This window comes from Nematolebias whitei, chromosome 1 (genome assembly GCF_014905685.2).
Source record: "Nematolebias whitei isolate Nwh7 chromosome 1, NemWhi1, whole genome shotgun sequence".
In the NCBI taxonomy this organism is placed as follows: Eukaryota; Metazoa; Chordata; class Actinopteri; order Cyprinodontiformes; family Rivulidae; genus Nematolebias; species Nematolebias whitei.
The window spans coordinates 67,895,490-67,908,345 of NC_056498.1; the positions used below are offsets into that span (position 1 = coordinate 67,895,490).

At 38.4% G+C, this 12,856-nt stretch overlaps 1 protein-coding gene across 2 annotated transcripts in view; it reads left to right on the forward strand.

Moving 5' to 3' along the window:
- slc8a1b (solute carrier family 8 member 1b) overlaps window positions 1-12,856 on the forward strand; it is a 162,425-nt gene that overhangs the window by 9,813 nt on the left and 139,756 nt on the right. The window lies entirely within an intron of this gene.

Genomic DNA, 12,856 nt, shown 5'->3' on the forward strand with positions numbered 1-12,856 from the left:
ATGAAGGACCCCACTCACCCAGCACACACACTTTTTGCCCCACTCCCCTCAGGCAGGAGGTTTTTGGAGCATTATGTGTAGAACCACTAGACTGAGGAACAGCTTCTACCCTGAAGCTGTTAGACTCATGAATATCTAACGAGGATAATCACTGTGAAGAATCACATCATGTTGCTGCTGATCTGTTTCATGTTGCTGCTGATCTGTTTCATGTTGCTGCTGATCTGTTTCATTTTGATGCTGATCTGTTTCATGTTGCTGTGTTCATGCATGCTCATCCGCTCACACAGACTCATGTTCGTGCTGCTGTTTGACGTAATGTTTTTATGCCATTAGTGCTTAGGGTATTATTTAGTTGATGTTTTTCTTAGTCCATATCTTGGATCTTATTACTGTTTTTCTTTTCCTTTTTATTGTTTGATGTAACTGGGACCCTATGTACATAATCTCGTTCCACCACATGCACCACATGAGATGTGAATGACAAATAAATCTCTCTGAATCTCTGAATCTCTGAATCTCGAAATCTCGAATGGGGCTGGGATGGTGTAGGGGCAGGGCAGCCGACTCGGGACCCGAAGGTCCTTGGCTTGATTCCCCATCATTGCACATCTCGTGGTGTCTCTGAGCAGGACACCCAATCCCGAATTGCTCCACGGGCACTTGCATAGCTGCCCACTGCTCCACCTGGGTGTATCCCAGTTGTGATGGGTTAAATGCAGAGAGCAAATTTTGTCTTTGCATGGAAACAGACAATGATGACAACACGTAGCACTTTATTTATTATTATTTAATGCTGTATGTTTTAAATGAAGGGTAACTTAAAAGAAACAATATGCAGAAATCTCCAGTTTGGATGTGCTGTGGGTGTAATTCACACTTTCCTGTTTCTGCTCACTTGTTTGTCACTTTGTGTTTTCAGGACTTTGTCTTCTGCTTTTGATCCTTTGCTTGATCTTTTCGTTTCCTCTTCTGAACCCCTCCCATACTGTTTGTATTTTGATAAAATTGTATTTACAGACAGGAGTTTTTCAAAAAGTAGAATTAAAACCATGTACCCCCTCAGCCCTCGTTAAATATTTTTTCTATTTTTTTCCCTGTGGCTCCAACAGTGAAGTGTAAACAAATATCTGCTTGAAGCACAGATCCACAATCCCACACAAGCTGTGCTTTAAGAGGTGTGAAGGTTGTGTTCTCATGTTACAGAGAACATTGTAATAACACCTCTCTTGGCAGGAAACTTGCACCTGTTCCCCAGTATGAATTTGTGCTTGACAGAAATCATACTGTAAAAGCAATTGTGTTTTCCTGCCTACATGACTCCCAGTCAACTAAAACCAGTGCATAAATTGTGCAGTTCTAGTGGAAATGGCAACGAAAGAACCAAATGATAAGAAGGTGCCAATTGAAAAGGGAGAGACTTTGATATACTGTATTAAAGCTTACTTTACACAAGTTTGCTTTTGTCTTGGGAAGGTTCCCACAATGATTTCTAAAGGAGAGGACGATCAGTTTGAAAATCTTATTGGAATAATAATGCACGGCCAGAAGCAACTGCTTGCTTTTGTGTATTGCTTATTGATCAAAGAAACTTAATTAAGCTACTTTTTAAATGTAGGCACATATCGGCTCTGTCCAGGCATCCATGTTCTACTTGTACCACATGACTTGAGTTTGACATACAAGTGTGAAAATTAGCTTATTTAGTTTTTTTAGTACCAGAATTATTTAAAAAATGTAAGGGAAGGAGAAACAGAAGAAGGGTAGAAAAGGAAGTGCAGGTCAGCATCCTGTCAAATGAACCCTAACCAGCTGCCTCCACAAAACACCATTGCCTTGGCAACGGCTTGGGTGGAGATAGTTGCTCAAAAAGGACAACCAGTGACATAGGTGAGCGATGAAAGATCAGAGGTGGCCTGAAGAAATGGAAAAGTGGAAAAGAATAGCCCTAGAGACAAGATGGGGAGCTTAATTAATTATTCTTATTGCTGCCAGATGTGACTTCTGATTGCATTTTTTTCTGATTTGGTTACATAAGTGAGATCAAGTGCTTTGCAATAAAGAAATGAGGAATTTTCTTGCTGTTAAATTTTTCATTAATTCAACCTTTATTTAGACAGGTTAGTCCCATTGAGCCTCGAGGACTCATTTACAAGAGAGACCTGATAAATATAGATAATAGATGTAAATAAAAATGGATACTCGATGCCCTTTATGAATCTGAGAATAAAGTTGCTTCAGGGTACAGTATGGATGTAGTTTCTTCCAAGTTCTGGGGAAGAAACTGGTGGTTCTATCAAGTCAAATTCAGCATTAAACACTTTCTAGGGAAAACAATCTGTCTTAATTCAGACTTGTTCATCGAATCTCTGGGCATGGATTTTGCAACTTTATAAAACTGTTAAGTCAGGTCCTCTGGACAGGTTAAAAATATAAAAAAAACTGTAGAAACATTAGTCTTTCATTCAAAGGACTTCTTCAGTCTGAGGAGCTGTATTCAGCTCAGCCTTATAAATGGCACCTAAAATAACTTTTTGTAACTTTATCCGTTTTCCTTGTTGCATGTTTACTCTGTACAGTTGTTCAAACCTTCTGGTAAACCGTTCCTCCCAATCCCAGTGACATTTAGTTGGTGATTCCGGTTTAGGAACTCAACCATCAAGCATGAATAGTTGTACAAACTGTACATTTTTCATGTTTATGCTTGTAGTGAGCTGTATAACTGCTCAGTATGTCGTGAGTGTCATGTGGGGAATTCCTTAAATTTGGCGCTCTCCTTTTGAATTATGTGACTTGATTTTGGAATATTTTTATTAAATGTCAAACATTAATGGTGTTTGACTCAAAGACACTGATGAAAACAAAATTTCACACTACATTAATTGGGTGATGTAATGAGTGGCATTTTATCTTAAAATGTTTAAAGGTCAGCTTCAGGGAAACTTGTTTTATTATTACTGTTCCAGACAGGCCTGAGTATCACCACTGATTGGCTGTATCTTTAATGTTCCTAATGTACAAGGCCATATTTGGATTTAAATCATAGGAATTCAACTTTTTTTTGGTAATTTCACTAATATTTTTGCAGTGATGTGACAAGAGCTAAAAGCTCAGAAAGCCACAGCCTAAACTTTGGTGAAAGGCAGTGGTTGTGCTAGAATTCAGTTTAGTATAAGAAACCCTAAAAAAGACACTTACCAGTAAGTCTACTATACCTGTAGCTGTTGTGCTGCTGTTTCTGCCACTCACTAAACGTGGCCAAATAAGTTAATACATTTGCATGGTTAGCCATCTGTCTTTAAATGTGAAGTATGCCTGCATTCTGACCTTTACGGTAAATGCATCGTTATTTTTTCTCCTTGATGCCTGCAGTGAGGAGGGGCCACACTACAGGCTCTTCCACACAATGTTGCTGATGTTCTTTAAAAGGTCACTAGATTGTTGTTGGTTTTTTCCTTCTTAAAAACAAAATCATTAGATTTGAAACGTGCAAAGAATATTATCAAGAGTTGAAGTTGGTAATGACTGACCAAGCTTTGGTTTAATGGGTCTTGAATTATCCCATTTTCAGAGCGTGCACATACAAGAGTGGACGGTGTGTGTGTATGTTCTTGAAGAAATGCAATGCAACTCTGCAATAAAGATTTTACATGATTCAAAAATAACAAAATCGGTGAAAAGGACACTAGATGCACCCAAATTGCTCTTAAAACATAGACCCACTTTAGAAAATGTTGCATATCAATCTCTGGATTTCATTTCAGAGTATTTGTGTCAATGTTTATTCTAAACCAGATGTCACAGCAATGGCTGCACAACAAGCCAGCAATATGAATTGGTTTATCTGAAGGATGTGTCCATGTTTTACAATATGTTGTCCATATCATCCACTGCCATGTCAGTATCTCTATCAGCTGCTTTCATTGACCAGACGTGTATACATTTAACACCTGTGTCAAAGGTTTCACTTTAAAATGTTCAGTCTGGGCATATAAAAGCCATCTTCATTAGCTGGCAGAGGTACGCGTTTACCTGATGGTAGGACATCAGATGTGATGGTTGATGCCACCTCCCATTTTTCAGTTTTTGCTTAAAAGGTAATTTTAACAAGTCAGACATGAGCTGTGCTTACAGGTTTGGCATTTCTATTCCATTTGTGTGGCTGTGTGCTTTGTGTTCATCTAATCAATAGGAGTCCTGGTGTGTTCCCTGGCCTGGCTGCTTGTCTGCCCCATGCAGCTTTAATAGATGAATTTGTGCAGGTTAATGCTATTATGCTGATGCTAATTATTCTGGCGAGCCAGCCTTGTAATATTGGATCTGAATTTCACTGGGCTATTATTCTCCATGCTTGTCGGAGGTATCACAAAGGCAGTGAGACTGCCAGATGGGTGTTTGTGTGAAATTAATATGTCAAGGTAAATTGATCATTGAGCCTCATGTTTTTTTCAACTTCAGATTTTTTTTATTTTATTTTTTAACATGTGCTGTTTTGGAGATTGGTACTATTCAAAAGGTCCAAGTTAACTAATGTTTGGTTCCTGTTGACAAAGAAACTGAGCATAAAGCAAGAATATATTGAAGTTAATTAAATCTGGTGTTCGGTTCTGTGGGTGACTATGCAGTTTATGTAAATGGCTTAGGAGGCTAAGAAGGATCATGTAAGATCAGGATAAGTTCTAGCATGTATGTGTGAATTCATGCATTTATTGGGGGGGGGGGGGGGGGGTTGACTCTGTAACGCATGCTCTGTATGCAGAACAGTCTGGCCTTGCTTTTTCCTCGACTTTCTTTTTCCCTTTTCTTCTTTCAAAATGCCGCTCTTTTAGTGCACTGTTGCTGCGAGTAACCACGGCAATGGCTGGTGCGCTATGCGGTCAAACACTCCCGGTTGTAGTAAGAGCTCAGACTATTTCACGCTCTGATGGGCCTCTTTCAATTGCTATTTTTTTGTCTTCCACTTACTGTGCTGGACGGAGGAAGAGAGTGCAGTGTGAAAAAGAAAAGGGCAAAAACTAGAAATCAATAGACGGGAAGAAAAAGTTGACTAATAAAGAAAAGATGGCTGAGGGAGAAATCGAAGAGAGCAGAGAGAAGTGGACCCAGAAGTGATGAGCAAAAAGAAAAATGCATCTCAAAGTCTGATTGTTCTGCATTTCATGAAGGTGTCAAACCCATCTCTTTTGTAGTTTCTTTTTGGTTGAGCCAGTATTTCTGGGCTGCTACTTTTAGGGACAAATTGGCAACTCCAAATTGTGAGAAACGGGCAATTTTTCCTGTTGCAGTGTCACTGATATTGAAGTGTTTTGACAAAAGTAACCACAACTTATTTCTGTGTGCACAGCTTGAAAAACTATTTTGTTTCTCATCTACACCTTGGACATTAAAGGCTGCGTTCTCAGATGTTTCCTTCCATGGGGAGAGCTCCTGTGCATGTGTTGGAAACAGCTCTAGAATAATGGAACCTTAACTGGGAAGGGTTTGAGACTTTTTCAAGATGCCCATGACAGCTTTGCCTGTCTTTTGAGATTTTTTTTTAATTATTTTAATTTTGTTTTTACCAGAACATTTTTAAAATTTAAGTGACAAGAATGGAGGCCTCTGCATGCTCCGGTGGATGGTGACTAACATTCACCAACTAGTCTCAGCATAGTTGCATCAATTAGAGGACATGTCCCCCTCACATAAAAAAAAAACATATTTGTTTGGAACCCCCCCCCCACACACACACACACACACACACACACACACACACACACACACACACACACACACATTCATACAGCACTCCACTACACACACACACACACACACACACACACACACACACACACACACACACACACACACACACAACATTTACCATGAAATATTAGTTCACCCTGCGCTGTTTCCATTTCTTTGGGAACTAATCCATTCCGTGTGATTAATAGAATGCTCAAACCACTAAAATCCACTCCGGGCTTTCCTGGATACCTACAACAACTCACCACATCACATGCAGTGTCTCCCCAAGGTCACTTGGCTTGGCAGGGTGCTCATCTCTTCAGGGTTTTTTGTGGGCTGGGGGAGGAGAGGGAGACACCTCTGTTATGTGCTAGCTTAGTGCTACGAAGTATGCTCTTTTCACACAAGGAGAGCTGTTGGTCAGGCTATTTCTTGTCTAAAATGGTTATTGAATCAAGTGTTTTACTTTGGGAGGTAAACATAGATGTTTAACAACCCATTAAAATACACCAGAATACAGGAAGTGGCATCTACTATATTCTAAATTTTATGGGGAGGACCCCCAGATCCCCCCCCCCCCCCCACACACACACACACACACACACACAAACACACATAATAAATGCTTCTGATGCCAATGAGTCTCAAAACAGTTGCAGTTCATTTATTTTCATTTTCTCTTTTCTCAACCATCATTTTCATTCATTGTGTGGATATTACATCCATGTTTTTTATATAATTTACAGATTTATTTTTATTTTTTTCATTATAACCAGAACAAAGACTGCATGAGACTGTTTGCTAAAGGCTGCAATTTCTATCAAATTAAATGTACTTCTTTGCCTTATAAAGCATGAATGTGACTCTGAAATGCTGAGCTGGTGTAATAATACAAATGTCTTTAAACACAGTAGCTAAACTATTTAGCAGATCGCAGTGAACTATTGTGCAGACATTCAGAATGTTTAAGAAATCAATTTATTTAAAAAAACTCTTGACATCCACACTTTTAAATGGTTTGATTACAACCACTGAACACTTGTGCAGACGTTCATAGTCTGAGATGGATTAATCATGGTCCATTTTTCTTCTACCTCATTCCATTCTTTTCTTTCCCAGTGATAGAGCTGTGAGCTCACAGGGAGATCCAGCAGGAATAATATTTCTGCTGCAATGTAATCACACGTGATAAATGATGGATTGGACCACTTAGCTGGAATTCTGCTTTCGCTGGCTTTGTACTCTTCACCTATCATTGACTGAGGAGATTCTCAAGTGATCTGTGTGATGGAACGTCACAAAGTGCTTCTCATCTGTTGACTGCCCAAGTCCATTTCTCTCTCTTCTTTTGCTTCTCCACCTCCTGCATGCTGCGTCGCTGTCTTCTATTTACAACATGTAAACAGAGCCAGCATAGTTTTGGTCAGATGACAACAAGGAGAACTTTTCCAAAAAAGGATTAGACAAAGTTTGGACACATTGGACTAATACTGATCCAAATGAGGTATGAGAGTTTAGCAAGGCAGCACTAAGCCATTTGAGCTAACTTATAAAAACTGACTTAAATATAAATTTATCATCATAGCAAGTTGGACTTCAATAAACATATTCAGTATGAAGTTATCTTTTCACAATGACTTTGAAAATGTTGCTGGACCTGGGTCAGTTTTATCTAAAATTCAAGCCATACAGCAAATTTCTGCACTTGTTTAAAGTTTGTTTTTGCTGACCATTAAAATTTGGCATAATTAATAAATCCAGTCTTGAATGAAAATGATTCAGAGCTGAAAAGTCAGCAACCCATGACAAAATGTGTTTTACAGTAGCCTAAGTTTTAAGGAATGGTGTTGCTTTTGGATGGCTGCCATATCCAAGTCTTGAATGAGCAGAAAATATGTTAGTGGGTGTGTCAACAGCTGGAAGTTAAGTGCACTTTTATCTGCTGGTCTTCCAGCACTGAGCTGTGGAGCTCTAACTGTAGTGCCATTACCAACTTTAAACCACATACTGTCTCATACCGTCTTTAAAAATGACTTGTCTTATTGTGATATCCATGATGTAACAACACAATGAATTCCAGTTCCATATGATGCACAGCAACTCATCAAAACTTGGTGTAACTCACCGTAACATGCATGAGGCACAAAATATGAAAGCAAATTTTGTGCACCATTTTAATGGAATGTCTCATCTGGCACACATGCTGGATGCCCCACTCAGTGGTGAGAGTGGCTCACCGCTGAATTTGTGCAGGGCATGTTGAAAGATTCATCTGAACAATAAGTCATAGAAAATATGTAGAAAAACACTGTTTAAAACTATTAATGCTTAGTGTGTGTGTGTGTGTGTGTGTGTGTGTGTGTGTGTGTGTGTGCGTTTGCTTATGTTATATTTGGGGTCGTGAACACGTTTACACACCAGTCATTTGGGGACACCTTGGCAAGTGGGGACCAAAACCACGGTCCCCAATTAGAGAACCTTATAATCGCATTCAGCACGCTCCAAAATGTATTTTAATCCAAAAATCTCAAACGTCCCAAAAAGTCACTAAAATAGGTTTTTTTGTGTATGTGTATGGTTTCGCCCCTCGCCTCCCCACAAAATCTGTGTATACCTCAATGTTGTCCCTAGTGGGAGTGTGTAGAACTGCATTAAACTTCATAGGTGGCCTATGTAATGCCTGATGATAAAGAATCATAAAATAGAAACTTAAACTATAAGTAGGACCACATAGTAGCCCATGTTTTGCCTGATGTAAAAAATTTAAACAAATGAATGGGCACATGGATTAAGCAAAAATGAAAACTGTTCTAAAAAACTGATAAAAAATATTGTCTTTTGAAAGTTATAATCTTAGTGTCAGCAAATTAGCAGCACTATATTTTCAAATACTACTTTAACATGTCAAAAGCATTGTATACTAAATACTCTAGTGATTTACATTAACTTTTTGGACTTGTTTGCTTACAGTTTATTAAAATATATTCCTATTTCCATATCTCCACCTATCATGGTCTGTATAGCAATGTGCATTTAAGTAATTATGCTACAAAAAGTAAATTAACTGAACTCCTTGAATTGATCAATATGCATTTGCTGTATGTCATTAACATTAGAATATCCAATTACTAATTTATTCCAAATACAAATTTTACAGGTGATTTATAGTTGCTTTAATTCTTTATGAGTACAATGAAAAATCAGCTGTTGTCTATGTATTAAATATCTAAAAGAAAATGTTTAAAACAATTACAAAACCATAAATGAATGACAAAAAAGACAACTTGACCTTGATAAAATTTTATATAGCACCACAAAAAAGCCAATTAAATTAAATTACATTCAAACAAAAAAGATATATGTCCAGTGGAATATTGTGTATGGTCTAAATTAAAGGAATGTCATGGGGTAGTTTCTTATCTTGCTTATTCATCTAGTCCCTTTTCTCACAAAATTGTGCCTTAATTACCAAGGTAACCTCATTATTAGGTTTACCATTTGAGAACCTGGACTACAACACAGTAAAAGAAACTAACAAGAAATACAAATAAAAAATATGACAGTGGTGATGCACAGTACATTATCACTTATGTCCCACTACATTTTGATAAATTTAAGCTGTCAAATTTATTTCATGAGAAAAATAGCAGAACAGAGTTAGACAATTGAATGAATATATTGACCATTGGCATTTGGACTTCATCATAGTATATTTTTAAAGTTAATTATTTCTCTTATTTAGCTAGTAAATTTATTCACAAGGGTTTTAATCTATAAATAATTGCACAAGTCCAAATCTAACACTGATTGTGTACAGACCATCTGATATATTCATAGAATCAATGCCTCTGACTTCCTCTCCAGCCCACAGTCAGTCAGTCTAACAGTAGCTGACCTACTTCAGGACACCACTGGCAATTTATTTTATCCATCCATTATCTTTTACTCGCGTCTTCCATTATGGGTCGTGGGGTTGCTGGTGCCTATAAACAGCAATCTCTGTGCAAGAGGTGGGATACACCCTGGACAGGTCACAAGCCCATCATAGGGCCACATAGAGACAAACAAGACAAACAACCATTCACTCACTCACTAACAGGGATAATAATTGTTACCAATTAGCATAACATACGTGTTTTTAGTCTGTGGGAAGAAACCGGAGTACCCAGATAAAACCCACACATGCATGGAGTGAACATGCAAACTCCACCCAGAAAGGCCCCTGGATGAGGATTTAAACTAGGGTAGCCTGCTCACTGAGAGGTAGCAGCCTTACCAGTTGTGCCATTGTATTGCTACCAATGCTAATTTATTTCTTAGCAAACATCCAAATAATTTATTTGTTCAAATGATCAACAACTGTGGTAAAAAAAAATTGTTTGGACAGACAAAATCAAGGAGATTGCTGAATGTGGATTACTGGGATCCCACTCTGAAGCCAGGCCTGGGAGAGGGGGTCATCAGCAAGTGTCTGGTGAATGGGACTCTGCCTATGGGGCTCAATTAGTTTCAGTTCAAATGAACAACATGGGTTTCAGGAAATCATCATATCATTTGCTTCTAGAACAGGTAAAAGTTTGGTGCACGTCAGTCCTAAATGTTCAGCTTAAGCCAAATAAATCTTTGTACCTTTTAAAAATTATCACTTGAACCACTGAACAAATCTTTGTGAAACATACAGGAAATCATCAGCCTTTTTTCTTGTTGGAATTTTGATTACAATTTGGTGTGTATGCAATACATTTTAGGCAGCTAAAAAAATAAAAATTGACCTTCAAATTAAAAAAAACTAACAACGTCCCGCTACAATAAGGTAAATGCTTGAAATTTACAAGGTCTTTTAAGCTCCTATAGATGAAGTTGATTGGTGAATTTCAGCTTCCTAGTTGCATGACAGCCCATGTGGTAGGTCTTCACTTGATACAATGTATTCAAAATATAATCAAATATAAATTATATTGTTATTTTTTTGGTGTGTCTGGGTGTTTCATGTTAATTAATATGACTGTTTATACAGTGGATTTTGTAATAAATAATAATAATAATAACTTTTATTTATAATGCACTTCACATTCACAGTGAATCTCAAAGTGTCACAAAAAGTGAACATCAGATAGCAGCAGGATAAAAGCAACCATAAAAGCAACCGAGAGCAAAACAACCAGGAGGATAACGCCTCAGAATGAACACATAAAAAAAAAACTTAAAATGCACAAAATGCTGATGAAATAATCAAAAAGGAACTATGGGTGAATTTAAAAAAAAGTACAGTAAAATGAATTAAAAAACTGGGTAAAAAGAAAGGTTTTAAGACCCTTTTTAAAACATGTCACGGTCTGTGGAGCCCTCAGATATGAAGGCAGGGCATTCAACAGCCAAGGGGCAGCGCAGGAGAAAGCCTGGTCTCCTGTTGTGCAGGATCGAGACCTGGGAGTGAGAAGAAGATGAGTGTTGGAAGAGCAGAGTGTGTGAAGGACAATGAGGGGTGAGAAGTTCTTTTAAATAAGATGGTGCATTACCATATAAGCATTGGAAGGTGAGCAGATAAATTTTGTAAGTGATCCTGGCAGAAACAGGAATAACACAAACATTCACACAAAAATATTCAGATGGCCCTTTAAGCCCTTAGCAAGCACCTAGAACCTTCACATTCACTGGGATTCTATCATTTCCACCAAACTATGTCACATTAAAAGTTAATGTGTCTGGGTGTTCCATGTCCAAAGTTATTTCTTGTCATACCCTGGTTTTTGTAATAATACAAGACCCAGGGTGCTACCTAATGACTTTTGACCCTAAGGACACCAAAAAAACGAATAAAATGCTTGTGGCTATTCAAAGCACACTCAAAAGCCAGTTGGATGTGCAATATTGTGAAAAAATAAGTACAGGACACATCTCGAGGCACTATTTGGCTCCACGAGGGTCCTACTCCTATCCAACAAAGGGAAATTTGTGTCACTCCGGACAGGAAATCACACTCTGCAGCTGCCACCCAGAGTCCAAGGACTCTCTGCGTACAATGTTGAAAAGGACCAATTGTAACTCCAACATTTTCACATGCTTTTCCATCACATTTCACACTGGATATGTGTTAGATGTGCTTCCAACATACCCCAGTTCAAATTTTGTAGCTTTAGCTACTTCCTATCACCAGCAACAAAGTCCCACAGCACATTTGAAGGCTCCTTTGATCCCCCTTATAATGCACCAGTCTGTACCAAGCTCACAGGGTATAAGTGCGACCTGACTCCAAGAATGCAATTCTAAAGTTTGATTTTTCTGCCTAGTTCACTTCAATACAATTCATTTTATTCATATACAATAGTCCCTTGTATATTGTGGAGGTTCCATTCCCAGATCCCCACACACTCTCACACACACACAATAAGTGAAAAAAACACAAAGTAGAGATAGTAGAACAAGTAGTAGTCGTTGTAGTAAGAAGTAGTTTATTTTAGTATTTATATATCTACATTAAGGCTTTATAAACACTTCCCACATTATTGCAATATGCTATGTTCCAGTAACTGTTTGATCGACTCCGGCAACTCAAATCTCTGCCCCTAAAAGTAATTTTTATTTTGATTATTAATTAAAAATACGAGAGAAAATGTTATCCAGTCTGTGAAGTGGATGTTCCAGCCACAGCACACCGGGCTCGCTCACACGCTCCTGCCCAGGCTGGTGCTGGGTGAAGCCGACACTCCACCCATTTCACTCAGCTCCAGGCTGGGAGGAGAGCAGGAGAGGAGGCAGGGGGTGTGAGGACGGAGTGACAGGATGGTCACATTTATACACAGATACACAGAGGTGCTACGTAGAATCCTCCTCTATTCTTCCTCTCATTGTCCCTCCTCAGCAGTGTTGTGCACTGAAAAACACCCCTTGTAGCATGTCCCACAAGGATTTAAGTGTCTTCAACCAACACATTCTGCGTCGCGCCCTGCAGACAGTGCACGTTATGTGCAGCATCTCCAGACAGCTCTGTACAGCACCCGCACAACTACTGGTGTCTGAACTCCTGCATATATTTCAGACATAAAAAAATTTAAAAGCTTACTGTAAAATAAATAAAAAATACAACACGAGAAATGTTTGATATGTTATTCACATTACATCACGTTTT